Source organism: Pipistrellus kuhlii, unplaced genomic scaffold (genome assembly GCF_014108245.1).
Source record: "Pipistrellus kuhlii isolate mPipKuh1 unplaced genomic scaffold, mPipKuh1.p scaffold_m20_p_1, whole genome shotgun sequence".
Lineage (NCBI taxonomy): Eukaryota > Metazoa > Chordata > Mammalia > Chiroptera > Vespertilionidae > Pipistrellus > Pipistrellus kuhlii.
In genome coordinates this window covers 185,291,983-185,306,440 of record NW_023425404.1, presented here as the reverse complement: position 1 = coordinate 185,306,440, position 14,458 = coordinate 185,291,983, and positions in this window count along the sequence as shown.

Genomic DNA, 14,458 nt, shown 5'->3' with positions numbered 1-14,458 from the left:
ACACATGATCTCTTCTGCACATTTCCTCTGGATTAACTAGCTTTGGGCTTTGGAATGAATCACTGTAAATAATTGAACATATTTAAGTAGGAAAATGATAAGATAATTTTTCTCGTCTCCCATTAGGCTTACATTTACTCCATCAGAATGACTTTGTTACATAATGCCAGGATGGCTGCTGTCCAAGAAGAGGTTGTTAGTGTGTGTGTGTGTGTGTGTGTGTGTGTGTGTGTATGCACATACAAGCGCACACACGTGCATGTGTACATGTACAGGGAAGAGGAGTGCTTTTCTCCCATTCACAATATGAATTGCTTTATGTAGTTGTCTTTTTAGAAAGCAGAGAGTTGGCTTTGATGTGATGGAGTATGGGACTGGAATACTGATGAGATGGGAGAGGAGAATGCTGATGTCAACTGTGATTGAAAAATAAAAAATGACATAAAAATATTAAATTTAAAAATAAACAAAAATTCTGATAGTGGTAGAAGAGGCAAAAGAATGTGTAGGGATTCCTAAAGCACACTTTACCCTACCTCACCCAATTCTTTTTCCCAAAGAATTGGTTCTGTGAAAAAAACAAGTCTACTAGAGGTCCCTTCTATCCCTCCTGGATTTCTCCTCAAAATGTTTCAGTTTACATTCTCTCTATAAATCACACACATGTGTGTGCACACACACCAGGGAATTGATCACAGAGCTGAGGTGGGGCTTGGAAGAGAGGCGATGGTTGTGGATCTTCAGCAGCTTGGCTCCTGTCCATCCTATCTCCTATACTTATTTGATTCGAGGATGTTTGAAGGAAAAGAAGGAGCCACCTGAGGGAGTCCCTCCCTTCACAATCTGGCCCCTCCGCTGGGTTCACATTCAGATTCTAATACTGTAGACTTACCCCAAGGGTGATGTAGAAAGAATTATAGGACCATCATAAATCACTTCACTCCTGCAATGCTCATTTGACATCAGTAATTGAGAGAACACATTATTCCCATTTAGAACTGCTGTAATAGCATCTGAATAAACGAGCCCAAGTGAGTCCATAAGTGTACAATGGAGAGAACGTATTCTCTCTGCCTCCATGGAAGATCCTTGCTTTGGATCCATCTTAAGTAGAGTTTAGAGGGATTAATGTGACTCCTTGAATTAGCAGTTTCTATAATCACCAGTAGTAGTAGTAGTAGTAGTAGTAGTAGCATAGCTTCTTGATATCATTGCTTCTGTAGAATAGAAAAGTTGCTAATATTTAGCATGGTGATTTCCCACTGTAATTTCAAGGACATAAGGCTGTAGTCATACCCCTACCCACTCCTCCTCTAACAATGTTGTTTGTTTGTTTTTCCCCCAACACTGGGTGGCTGAGAGTAGAGTTCCTAAAGCTGTGAACGGTGTCACTTTTTGGGGGCAATATTAATCAGGCTCACTCTCAGTGACTTAGTGAAGAAGGGAAATACTTAGGGCATTTATTATTATTTTATTATTTTTAAATCCTCACCTAAGGTTATTTTTCCATTGATTTTAGAGAGCATGGAAAGAGAAAGGGAAAAACAGAGAGAAACATCGATGCGAGAGAAACACATCAATTGGTTGCCTCCTGCACCAGGGCTCAGGACTGGAAGGAGCTTGCAACCCTTGACCAGAATCAAACCTGGGACCCTTTGGTCCGCAAGTCAACAGTCTGTCCATCGAGCCAAACTGTCTAAGGTAGGGGTGTCGAACTCAATCAGAGAAGGGGCCAAAATCTAAAATCCAGCCTAAATCACGGGCCGAATGGTTTACTGAACAGTCATAAACTGTCATTGTGATGGAAACGCAACGGAGTGCAGTGATGACAGCACGGTGCGGGCCACATTGCAAGGCCTGGCGGGACGGATTTGGCCCGCGGGCCTTGTGTTTGACACATGTGGTCTAGGGCCTTAGGGCATTTCTTTACTCATTTCTTCTTCACTCCACTTAAAAAATAGTTTTAAGAATGCTGCCATAAATTACCTATTCATATCTTATTCTTTACCTTAGTGTATAACACCTGATCTTTTAAACCAGTGACATTATTTTATGTTGCATTTTTTTCTAAATACAACATTTTCCTTTATGCCTAATGTAAGGTTTACATGTGCAGTTAGCTACCCATCATACTCTCTTTCTCTCTGAAGACCAGTATCAACAACAAAAGAAAGAGCTTAATGCAAAGGCCATAATTCACTGTGCACTCTGTTAACAAGCAGAGCTTCCCTTTGAAATTTCAGTCATGCTTTCAAGGTCCTGCTATTACTCAGGCAGGGACTCAAAACGATCGCTCTGTTGGATCACTCTCTTGGCAAACATGAAAACCCAATGTAAGATGTGTTCTGTGGGCAACTGTCTGCTTAATTTCTTTCCTAGACAAGTGGTTAACCCGTGTTTCATATCCTGTGTTTATAGAATTCCAGAAAGGTTATGTCATAGAAATCACTGGTGCGTGCATGCATGTGTGTGAGTGTGTGTGTGTGTACATGCACACACATGTGTGTGATTTATAGAGAGAATGTAAACTGAAACATTTTGAGGAGAAATCCATCAGTTTATGGTGACTGAGAATGTCAATGGCCTTTGCTTACATGTGTTGTCTATTGTGTTCACTGTTTTCTGTTTTATAAGCAGAGTGAAAAAATACATCCAAGTGGCAACTGGTGAAAGACCCAGAGCCTGAAACAACTGAAGTCAGACACACTGGTTATTAAGTCTATCATTAAGTCTCTTATTGTGTCCTAAAATCTAAAAGGGCTCTTTAATTAGCACCAGTTTCTAAAATAATCAAAGGGTATGGGGGGGGGGGAGAGAAAGTAGAGTTTCTTAGAAGGAAAGAGTCCTAAGGGAGCTTTTATATTTTTAATGTTGCCTTCAGAAAAAAAGTTGCTATTACACTGTTTGTCCCCAGGAGCATAACGACTTTTCGGGTGGAGTGAGGGGGCTATTTTAAATCCAGGATTTTGTTTCTGATTTTAAAATCACAATGATCACAATCCCTAAAGAAAACGGTCTTTCTAATATCCATAATACAGCTCAATGTTTGAATCCACCTAAATACCCACTGAATGCTATAGGTCATGTAGAGAACAGTCCCTGGTTCTTGGAAATGGCATGTTTTCACTTACTTTCTTCCAGACACTAATCCTTGGGGAAAAAACATACCTTCTCTATTCAATGTTTGCTATTGTGATTGAAGTGGGGCCTTTAAAAAAAAAAATGCAAAATTAAGTTTAATCCACAATTGAGTCATACATCCTGTGGTCTTGGAATTTTTAAATTTCATTCAAAACACACATTATAAACAAAGTCTCCCAGATGACCATCTAGAGAGGAATGTGGCTAAAATCCAGAAACTATTGTAATATTTGGAACTAGCATAAGCACAAACAATCAGTGTTTTTTCAAGAGGGGATTATGGGTTGCCGTTTTACAAACCCTACGGGGATTCACACGAGATGGACAGAGTTGAATTCCATCCAGTTGTGTGCCTCCAGCAGGTAGAAAGAAGAAGAAGACGTATTAAAAGGACCTCCTTTGATAACTAATATCTGTTTAATATAACCATAATTTGAGGACACATTCTGGCTTAGGAATTCTTATAAAACTCAAGTTCAAAGCCGTGTGCTTGACAAGCCTGGTCTTTAGCGCATCGGTTTGGTATTATTAACAGCTAACAGCGCAGAGTGATTTAGGGTGGGAGGGGCCTATGGAGAGGTCAACAATGGACAGCACCAAAAATGACATCACCAGGTCAGGAAAGTCCACATTGTAGAGGCAGGAAGACCAGTGTCATTATTGAAATACAAAGTAATATTCTGAAAAAGCACTTTCAAGAAGAAACTAGATCTGTAAAATGAATTTGGGTGGAAGTAAGACTAGCCGCTTTAGACGCATCTGAAATCTAGATTTCCAAGAGAAAACATAGGACAGAGAAAGCAGAATTAGGACTTCAAACCATGCACCCTGTCCTACAGCAACATCACATTCCCTCCCTTCCCCTCCCCCTTCAAAAGTGTGAAAGGACACCGAACAAGAAATGAGGCATTAAAATAAATACTTTTGTACCTCACAAGAGAAAAATTTAGGGACAGGACGAGGGAACTAAGAAGCTCCATACACACAGCAACATTTCAAAATGATTCTTCTTGGCAAAGTTTAATATTTTTATATCTTCTGTGTTTCTCTCTTTATATCTCACTTAATTTTCAGTCTGCCAAGTTCATTAACTCTCCCAAACCTGTTTAGAATAGCATCCTCATCAAGACGATTCACCCTTCATTTTATACTTATTTTTTAAATTTTATTTGAAAAAATTATTAACATTGTGTAGATCTGCAGAAACTGATGATATCTACTATTTTTCTGCCCATAAATAATTGAATCGGAGTAGATTTTATCAGTTCCGTACTGTTTCAGTTTCAGTTTTAATGTACCATTCTGAGAAATTTTTTTTGAGCGAATATAGCAACTTGGGCTGTTTTGCTCTTAATCATCATGATTTTCATCATTTCACTGGATGGAACAAAAGAAAAAGACTTTCTTCATCTAAATTGTAGTAAATTTAGTAAACATACAAACAGGAATTGGGCTATTCTGGCAACCAAGCAGCTTCTCAGAAAAGATAGTTAGGACTGCTTTTAAAATAATTTAGTATTCCCATTGCAAATATATAATTAGTTCGGATAATATGTGACCTTGCAGGCAAAATGAAGTGGGAAGTTATAAATTTTGTAACGATGCTGAAACATTTATGCAAAAACTTTTCAACATATTCTGACTCCCTTCACAGTTTTTTCTTTGTTTTGTTTTGTTTTGTTTTAATAAATCCTCTTAATGAAGAAGCAAGGTTTCTGAAGGAATAGGCATGCATGAAATTATAGGTTAACTGAGATGGAAGTAAAAAAGTGCTTGACTTGGGGGTACAAAGATGGTTGGCTTCCGATCTGGTTGGTTCACTTCTGACCTCTGTGTCCCTGAGCAAATTGCTTAAACTTTGGGAGTCTCACCTCCAACACCCATAAAATAGGGATAAACACCCAACACCCATGGGTGTGCCTGTATGTCTAGGTGGGAGGTGGGGGTTGGAAATGTGAATAACTGGTGTGAGGCTTTGCCCTTTTATAATTGGTTCTCAGAATTTGAATGCTCCTAGCTTTCCTTTCTCATGTAGATTTTACCCAAGAAAAGTAGAAATATCCAAGTCTGGACTTTTGAAAGAACTTGGTATCGACGTCCTGCTGGTCTAAAGAATAAATTTAATATTGATTGTAAAGGTCATTGCTCTCTATTTGTACAGTCACAAAAACCTTGTTAAGAGAATTACACAAAGCACCAGTACTTGGAACAGCTTAAGTACCATGAAGAGGATTTACTATTGAGAGGGCAGTGGATCTAAATAAAGTCAGCTCACATTTTTCACTCCTGTTTAAGTTTTTATCATTACTAAAAATGATCTAATTTTTTTAATCTGTGTCTCCATCCTTGAATACAGGTCCCCTGAAGGTAGTGATCCTACCTTACTTTCTCAAACCTGTCTCCCCAGGGCCTAGCACAGCGCCTGGCTCATGGTGGGCACTCAGTAAATATTCCTTTTTGTCTCGGGGGACTAGAGAGGAACAGATTCAATACCGTGAAAGTAGGAGAGGGTAAACTGAGGCATCAGGGCCCTGAATGGTTTAAGTATATGGTGTAGTAGAGGCTATCGGGAGACAACTGAGTTACCCGAGGGCAAATTTCGATGGTGATACGGAGATAGATTTAGTTTATCTGGCCTGTGCTTCCCAGCAGGGGCCTTCACTTCCTGATGGAATCGTAGTCCTTACAGCCATGAAGGTGATACTTCAACCAGGGATCTTGGGACTGAGTCAGGAGAGGAAGAAATAGTTACGTGAATACCAGGGTACCTTCAGCTCCTTTAAGGTAGAGCCTTAAAGTGACTTATCTTTAGAGCTGGAAGGTTCCTTTGGGGTTTTCTCCTTTCCCTTGGGGTGTTCTCCTTTCTTTCACATTGGAAAACAAGGATATCCCACTTCCAACTCCACCCCACCCCCCAGCGCCTGCTCTCTAGAGTGTATAGGGTGATGTCCTGATTGTTGGGGTCCTCAAAGTAACATTTGCATATCCATTAGGTAATTTCCCTTACAAGCCCCAGGTCTTTGGGTTCTTAATTCACCAATGGTAATGAAAGGATAAAGTGACTCAGCAGGTGAGCACAGGTCAGGTTAGAGGAAACGGTAGCATTCACTTTCTAGCTATTTCAGTAGCTGTATGAGCTAAGGAAAGTTACGTAATTTTTCTGGGCCATAGTTTCCTTATCTTTTAAAAGGCGAGTAGGAGTTCTGGAGGATCAAATAAAATCATGAAGTCCCTTGGATTAAGTTGGCCCTCAATAATTTCAGCTATTCCGCCGAAACCGGTTTGGCTCAGCAGCAGAGCATCGGTCTGCGGACTGAAAGGTCCCAGGTTTGATTCCGGTCAAGGGCATGTACATTGGTTGCGGGCACATCCCCGGTAGGGGGTGTGCAAGAGGCAGCTGGTCGCTGTTTCTCTGTCATCAATGTTTCTGGCTCTCTATCTCTCTCCCTTTCTCTCTGTAAAAAATCAATAAAATATATATTTTAAAAAAATAATAATAATTTCAGCTATTCCTTTATCTTAAAATAATATCAGTTCACTTACTTGGGGTAGGAACACATAATACAATATATGGATGATGTGTTATAAAACCTATATAATTACATTAATCAATGTCACCTGGAACCTATATAATTTTATTAACCAATGTCAACCCAATAAATAAAAAATATACCTACCTAAGTATATCTGGGAGATACATTTTACTTATGTATTAAAAAATATTTTTTTCAGGTTCTTAAATTATGGCTTTTCTCTAGTAGGATGGTTTGCATTTCAGAGAAAAGTTTTCTTTTCAAATCCAAACCTTTAAAAAAAAATGCTCACCTTTTCATTTGACAGTTTTCTGGTTTCTAATCTTAGGAAATCCAGAATAGCATTTGACAAAAACAATTTTATGAATTTATCTTTGACACCTGTTTCACTCTATTTTGTTTTGTGACTTCTTAATTTAAGATATATATATATATGTGTGTGTGTGTGTGTGTGTGTGTGTGTGTGTGTGTGTGTATTAAAAGGCTAATATGCAAATCGATCAAATGGCGGAACAACTGGTCACTATGACGGCTTCCAGACTGTGAGAGGGTGCAGGCTGGGCTGAGGGATTCCCGCCCCCACCCCCCCACCCCCAAAATGCTCAAATTTTGTGCACCAGGCCTCTAATATATATATAATCTCAAACTTACTATGAAACTAGTGGGTAAATAAACTATTCCCTGATTTTCTGTGGAGTTTATTACTTACTTGCTTGCACTTGAACATTTATATCAGCCTGTAACCAAAATAAGGGCTATGATCACAATGATTTTTAAAGCATCTAATTGAATGAAGTTAAATTTAACTTTTTCTGCTTTTCTTGTGACCAGCTTTATTGAAACATACTATACATACTATATAATTCATCCATTTAAAGTGTACATTCAATGGTTTTTAGTATATTCACAGAGTTGTACAATCACTACCACAATCAATTTCAAACATTTTCATCATTCACCCTTTATCAGTCACTCACAACACCCTTCAGTCCCAAACTCCCTAGCTCTAAGCAACCATTAATCTACTTTCTATAGATGTGTCTATTCTGGACATTTCATATAAACAGAATCATATAATTTGGGATTTTTTGTGACTTGCTTCTTTCACTTAACATTTTTTCAAGGTTTACCTATATTGAAGCATGTATCAGTACTTCATTTCTTTTTATGGCCTAACATCCCATTCTATAGATGTACCACATTTTTTTATCCATTCTTCAGCTAATGGATATTTGGGTTGTTTCTACTTTTTGCTATTATGATAAATGTTGCCATGAATATTCATGTAAAAGTTTTTGCATGAACATGTGTTTTCAGTTCTCTTGGGTGTATATTTAGGAGTGGGATTCCTGGGTCATATGCTAACTCTTATCTTTAACCTTTTCAGGTTACATTCCCACAAGCAATATGGAATGAGTGTTGATTTTCTACATCCTTGCTAACATTGTTATTATCTGTCTTTTTTATTATTGCTATCATACTAATTCATTGGGATTCTGCTTTGCAATTCCCACATGGCTAATGATGTTGAATATTTTTTCCCTGTACTTACTGGCCATTTGCATATCTTCTTAGAAGAAACATCTCTTTAGATTCTTTGTCCACTTTGCAATTGAGTTATTTATCTTTCTATTATTCAGTCTTAAGAATTCTTATATATTTATGTATTCTGGACCCTAGATCTTTATCAGATGTATGATTTGCAAATATCTTCTCTGATAGGGTGTCTTTTTCACTTTCTTAACAGTGTGCTTTGAAGCACAAAAGTTTGGTTTCGATGAAGTTAAACTTATCTATTTTTTTTTCTTTTGTTACTTATACTTTTGGTGTCATATCTAAGAAACCATTGCTAGTCCAAGGTCATGAAGATTTACTCCTATGTGAGAAATGCTCACCTGACCAAATTCAAATAATGGACTCGGAGACAGAAGTATGGAAAAATGAGACTTTTAATACATTCTTGAGAGCAAGTGTGCATCTGATTGTACAGGCACAAATATAGGCACACCTAGGGCAGTGAACACAGTCCCTTTATTCAGTCCTTCCTTCAGTTCCTCATTGGCTGAGTACTTTGGAGTCACCTGTTTCCTAATATGTCACCTTGGTGTTGCTGTTTCCCATTGGGCATTTTAAAAAATATATATTTTTAATAGATTTCAGAGAGGAAGGGAGAGGGATAGAGAGATAGAAACATCAATGATGACAGAGAATCATTGATTGGCTGCCTTCTGCATGCCCCCTACTGGGGATCAAGCCCGCAACCCAGGCATGTGCCCTTGGCCAGAATGGAACCTGGGACCCTTCAGTCCGCAGGCAGATGTTCTATCCACTGAGCCAAACCGGCTAGGTCCCCATTGGGCATTTAAAGAAATTGGGCAAAGGCCTTTTCTGGTTGCTTCCACCTCCCCATCTAGCTGAAGCAGGCACCTTGGAGGTTTCCATCAGAATGCTGGCCCACTCTCTGGGTTCCTTGCTCTTATATCCTCTTCCCTCCTCCCTACATTCTGCTTGCCCTGGGGAAATTCAGCAACTATTTCCATCAAAAGCCGACCACACTGGACGTGGATCACTGGGGTCCATTTCCTACACCCTATGCTTTCTTCTAAGAATTTTACAGTTTCTGTTTTTACATTTAGGTCCATGATGCAGTTTAAGGTCAACTTATATATGTTGGAAGTTCAGGCCCAACTTTACCCTTTTGCATGTGGTTATCTAGTTGTCCCAGCACTATTTCTTGAAGACTATTCCCCCACCCACACCCCCACTCAACTGTTTTAGGACTCTTGTTGAAAACCAATTGACCATAAATGTGAGGTTTATGTCTAGACTCTTAATTTTATTCCATTGATCTATATGTTTACCTTATGCCAATACCACAGTCTTGATTACTGAAGCTTTGTAGTAAATTTAAATCCTCCAACTTTGGTGTGTTTTCTTTTCATAATTGTTTTGGCTGTTCTGGTTCCATATGAATTTTAGTTTGTTAATTAAAAAAAAAATAAATGGACAGTTGGGATTTTATGGTGATTATGTTGAATCTATAGATGAATTTAAGGAAGGTTGCCATCTTAATAATAGTATTTTTCAACCCATGAATATGGAAGGGCTTTTCATTTATTTAGATCTTTCAGAATTCCTTTCAAGAATGTTTTATCATTTCCAGAGTATAAGAATTGCACTTCTGCCCTAGCCAATTTGGCTCAGTGGATAGAGTGTCTGCCTGTTGACTGAAGAGTCCTGGGTTCCATTCTAGCCAAGGGCACAAGCTGGGATTGCAGACTTGATCCCCACTAGGCAGCCAATCAATGATTCTTTGTCATCATTGATGTTTCTATCTCTTCCTCCCTCTCCCTTCCTTTCTTAAATCAATAAAGAAATATATATTTAAAAAAAAAAAAGAAATTGCACTTCTTTTGTTAAATTTATTTCCAAGTATTTTATTGGTTTTGTTATTATAATGAGATTGTTTTTATAATTTTATTTCTGAAATGCTTATTGCAAACATATATAAATACAATTGATTTTTGTACATTGACATTGTACCCTGTAACTTTGCTGAATTTGAATCTTAGCTCTCATAATTTTTAGTTTAGAGTCCTTACAATTTTCTATTTGTAAGATCATGTCACCTGCAGACAGAGATAGTTTTACATCTTCTTTTCCAGTCTGGATGCATTTTATTTCATTTTGTTGCTAAACTACCAGGTTAAAATTCAATACAATGTTGAATAGAAGTGATGCTAATTAAAATTCTTGTCTTTTTCCTGATGTTAGTTGAAAAGCAACAGTCTTTTACCTTTAAATATGATGCTAATTCTGAATTTCTCATTAACAGGTTGAGAAAATTACTTTCTATTCCTAGTTTGTTTGATGGTTGCTAGTCTTTTGTTGGAGACTTTTGTGTCTATATTTATTGGTCTGCAATTTTCTTTTATTGAGATGTCTTTGGTGAATTATTTATTAAAATAATAAACATGGCAAAAAAAAATCCGCAGGAGTATTTTTTTGTGGTTTCTCCTGCCTTGGCCACCCATCTTTAGCTACCCACTGTTACTAATTCATATATATGTAATATATAATTATAATATATATCTAATTACCAGCTATTTAAAAATAGATTTTTGCATTGTAAATAATGTATTAAAATTATAATTTGATACTCTGCATATTTGACACAAAATATTACCTATCAGGTCATAATAATAAAATAATAAAATAACTTAAATTTTTATAGCAAAAAATAAAGGACTTACTGAATATCATAACTTCCACTTTTAGAAGTATAACTTATGCAAGTCATGCTCTCTGAGCCTCATCTGTAAAAGCAGGGATAAAGTTACTTACCTGTAGCTTTGTCTGGAGGACTGACTGAATGTTTGTAGGAAGGTTTAGGATAGTGTAGAATCATTCATATTTATTGTCACTTATCAAATTATGTATTACAATATCCCTTTAAATAGAAAGCGGATCTGCTGTGTGTTAGATTGGAATACAACGTTTTGAAAACCCTCTATGCATAAAACGAAATATTTCTGTTATAATCTGTTTTTCAGAAGTTCTTAAGTTCTTCATTTTTGCCTAGGTTATGTGATTCAGTGCCTATTTTGGAATCTTGGAAAGTACCATGCAAATACAGATATAGCTGTGCTATTTAAAAATAAAATACTTAGTGTTTGCTGGTGAAGGAAAATATGATGCTATGTAGGTAAAACTATGTGATGAAAATCAGATTCACATTTCCTAAGAACATTTCTGGAGAAGTTTAGACTTGAAAAGTAGAAGCCAAATGCTTCTCTCAGATGATCGTTTATAACTCTCACTGAAGTCAGAAATAATTCTGAGGATAACATTTAAGCCAAGTGTTTGGAAAGCTCGGAGGAAAAAAAAAAGCATGCATAAATTTCCAAATTTTTCCAAAGCACTTAATGGGAGGTGATTTATAGTTGAGATCTTGAGAAATATTTTTCCACTAGTGGATATTTATAACATCTTAATATAATTTATTTCACCTTTCACAGGATGCTAGTCATGAGAGAATTTAGTTAAATAATCACTTAAGTAGCAAAAAAGTACACATAAGGACTATATAAGTTATAATAACTAACTCAGAGTCTTTAAACATTCCTTTAGAGTTTCTCAAATGCATTTTACAAGTTAAATACATCATTATGAGATTGAGATGAAACTTTTCAGACATATGTACTGTATAAAACCAAGTCTGTCCTCAATAATTGGTAATAGCTTAATTAAAAAGTATTTTTTTCCTGCAGTAATTTCACAAGGTATTTTAAATTCACATATATTGACATGACAAACAAAACTTTAAACATTGATTAAAATGAAAAAAATTATTAAAATGAGAAATATTGACATGATAGTAATATTAAAAGTTACAGGGTGCAAGTCAATTATGATATTCAAGGGGATTCTCGTTAGTCAGCTCTCTTGGACAGAGTTAAGTATTGCACAAGATGGGAATTGTTTATTCTCTCTCTCTTAGTATTTGTCAGTGCTTGAATAGAATGGTTCCAAAGTTGATCTTAATCTTTAGTCTATTTTGGACAATGGTGCTAACCACAAAGATCATCTACAAGTTGATGCTTATCATTACACTATCTGTGACACAAAATAGAACAGATGCAGACAGAAACCTTTCTGGTAGGTTTTGTTTAAAAAGTTGATAAAGGCCATCAGTGCCCAAGGTCCATAGTAACACGGGCCAGAGGAGAAAACTGTTCCATTGGTTTGCTATATAACCATAGTTAAATTTTTACAAATAAATGTGCCAACCAAAAATAAATGCAATGAACTTACTTGAAGACAATTCCATTCAATTATTTGTAAACTATCTAATTTGATCTGTACAATAAATCTCTAAGGCAAGGAGTAGTAGTCCATCAAATAGAAAATAATAGAATTAGTCCATTGGTATTCTCAAAATGATCCTAAGCAATAGGTCTTGCATTTCCTATTTGCAGATGAGGAAAAATTAGCTAGCCCAAAGTTAGTCAGCTGGGTAGTGGAGAAGGTAGGACTCAGTGGTAGAGCTAGTCTAATGTTCTTTCCTTCATACCCAAGCTATTTGTTTGTTTTTAACTATGAGTGTGCAACATTGCCTCAATCCAGAAACCCAAGCTATTACAATCTATGATACATGGCAAAGGGTAAAGTTTAGGAAATCAAAGTCTAGATATTGTCCTTTATAAACAGATCACTGGAATTTTATGATTCATATGATGTTAAGATTCATATGATGTTGTCATTTTCTGTATAGTTAGTGCTAACTGGGTTTATCTTGCTCATGCCATATAAAGAACAAGATAATATCAATCACACATGGTAACGTTTTCTTCCAGTCACATTGGCTATGAAAACTTCTGACAAATTGTTAAATTTGTACACATTCTTCTCATGAAATGTGCATTTGATTCTATTCTTGTTTCACATCACTAGAGTAAATGGCCCGTGCTTTTTATTGCTTCACCTCTTTGAACTGCTGCATATGTTAGCAAGTTAAGCAAAGCTTAACTTGGGGCTGCTCCTCACTGCCCCTTCACTCCTCAAATAATCCCAGGGCCAAAGAATTCTGTGAAAATCAAACACAATTGAGAAAAGAAAAGGATGAATATTTATTTTTCAAGTTCTCCTGAAGCCCATTCCATGAGTCATTTTCAGTGTTCTCATCATTTTTTTTGGAATCTAGAGTTAGAGCTTATTTTCCTTACAGAATTACATAGTCTGATGAAATCCTTCTTGCCACTCTTTCCATCTTTTGTACATTTTATTAACCTTAATTAACACATAGTAGAAAACAATAGGGGTACTGTTATTTAAAAAGGGGAGACATATAGATTAAAAAAAAACTTCTATGGACTGAAAGGCTCCTAATTTCTAACGTTATCATTTGGTGTTCTTAGGCACATAGCCACATCACAATCTGATCACATCTTTACATCCTCCCAGGCTCTCATTGGCCATCTTCAACATGTTTCCCAACCTTTTTGGATAAGAGAATCTCTTAGAAATTAAACAACAGTAATAATATTGACATGTTTGTAGGATATGATAAAGAAATGAATGAGCCCTAACCAGTTTGGGCTCAGTGGATAGTGTTGGCCTGTGGACTGAATGGTCCCAGGTTTGATTCTGGTCAAGGGCACATGCCTGGTTGTGGGTTTGAACCCCAGTGGGGGTTGTGCAAGAGGCAGGCAATCAATGATTTTCTCTCATCATTGATGTTTCAATCTCTCTCTCCTTCTCCCTTCCTCTTTGAAATCAATAAAAATATATATTTAAATAAGGAAATGAACACTGACCTAGATAAAATCATCACTATAGTTGACCAATTTAACATAGATTTTTTTTTTAAGTTTTAAAGACATTTTGAGATGTTTTGCAAGAATTTTCATCAGATGAATGCATTATGAATGTATTAAATAAAATGCTAAAAACGAACACTACTATAACCATTATGTTACAGGCATGTGCTTTAGACATAATAAACACTTTGAATACTCATGGCAATCCTATGAATTAGGTGCCATTATCTCCATTTTACAGGTGAGGAAACTGAGGCAATGACAGGTTAAATATCTTGTCTAAGGTCTTACAGCCTGAACCATGCAACGTGGCACTAGTGCCCATCCATGTTCTCCATCATGAAGCTGCATAGTAATATTTGGAATGTTTTAGCATGTCCCATTAAGATGAGACGGGATAACTTAATCTTAGAATGAAGGCAATGTTGAAATGTGTCACTGTGTTTTAACAAACACAGCAAAATG